This window comes from Haliotis rufescens, unplaced genomic scaffold (assembly GCF_023055435.1).
Source record: "Haliotis rufescens isolate VD_foot unplaced genomic scaffold, xgHalRufe1.0.p SCAF_3, whole genome shotgun sequence".
Lineage (NCBI taxonomy): Eukaryota > Metazoa > Mollusca > Gastropoda > Lepetellida > Haliotidae > Haliotis > Haliotis rufescens.
In genome coordinates this window covers 17,137,050-17,138,844 of record NW_025964001.1, presented here as the reverse complement: position 1 = coordinate 17,138,844, position 1,795 = coordinate 17,137,050, and positions in this window count along the sequence as shown.

The window sequence follows — 1,795 nt, the reverse complement described above, 5'->3', positions numbered from 1 at the left end:
CTTTGACTGTGTAGCTCTTGTCTCGAGTGAGTGAGTGAGTGAGTGAGTTGGGTTTAACGCCGCTTTTAACAGTATTCCAGTTATATCGCAGCGTGTCAGCTTAATGTGGGAGGAAAGCCCGAAGTGATGCAGGTCCCAGACGTTGACTACTGCGGTGAAACACGCGAGCACGGGTATTGTGCTGACAAACCTAGAAACATAATCGGGGCGAACCGGGATTCGAACCCACAATCATAGGTTTCTGGCGTGCCCAAGGGACGCAACTCTGCACAGCGAATCGCGGCTCCTTAGACGACTGGGCCACCCGTGCCCCCTCTTGTCTCGATCATCAAGCCTTCCAGATGCGTCTTTTAGAACAGGGTCCACCTATCTTCATAGTTTAAAAAATACCAGTTGAAAGCAGAGATTATTACAGATGTTTAACAAGACCGAATAATGGGCACCACACGGAGGAGAGTCCAGTGTTGGATTATGTTGAATATGACCAAATCCCTAATAGCAAACTCAAATATTTAGGGAATGAGTGATTTTGGCTTAATGCAAACAATGTTCCAGTTATATCATGTGTCAACGTAATGTTGGAGGAAAACCCGAAGTGATGCACGTTTACAACGTTGGTGATTGGTTGGTTGTTTTACGCGGCACTCGGCAATATTCCACCTATATGACGGCTGTCTGTAAATAATCGAGTCTGGACCAGACAATCCAGTGATTGATATCATGAGCATCGATCCACGCAACTGGGATACGATGACATGCATCAACCAAGTCAACGAGCCTGACCACCCGATCCCGTTAGTCGCCTCCTACGACAAGCTTAGTCACCTTTATGGGCAAGCATGGAACTTGGGTGAGACCCACGTGCACTGGTACGGTGCTGACAAACAGGGATTCAAACCCCTATCATAGGTTTCTTGCATGTCCAAGGGAAGCAACTCTGCTTATACAACTGGGCCAGCCGTGCCCCCTGGCATATTTAGGGTCATATCAGTCAATATTACTCAACAGCACAGGTGACAGTATGACCTACTGACACCAGAAAAGGCAATCTTGTGAAGTAAATACAAACATGATATTCAAGGATACTTTTATTCACAGGATTCAAGGATAAAATAAAAGAAACTGTTGGTTGATGCTCAGCATGATCCCGCCCACACTGACAACACGTGTATGTACAGAGGCGGGTACAGGAGGCAATCGGTTTATATCAGACACAAAAAAATTTAAAAGACACACTATCCTCCGCTGACCAAAAATATAAATCCTTTATGTACAGGGTAAAAATGTGAATATAAACAACTTGCCATAAAGGGCCACAGTAACGCTGACCAATCAGATTATTAGAACTGTGAACAGCTCAGAGACACCGAATACTTTACATGGCCAAAGGTCACCTCACACAACAAAACCAATTATTGGATTATATTTGTATCCTGAATCTCAAAATATATCATCAAAGAAACTCAATATCTAGTGGAGATTGTTTTCATTAAAAAAAAACCACACACACACCATGGTTTGATTTGGACTACCTATTTATTTATTTATTTGTTATTTTATGTGAAATTAACCATATTCCCGCTATATCCCAGTGGCCTTTAAAAGCCTGGGCGGAGAAACCAGTGTTTGATATTCCGATAACGTCCCTTAGGGGTGTGCAATCAACCAAGTCACCGTCCAATTGACCACCAGATCCAGTTTAGCCACAAACAAACTGGAGTGGGCCTGTTTCAATGCCCCATGAGGGTGAATAGTTACTTAACATGGCAAATATCACTTCCCAAAGGTTGGCTAG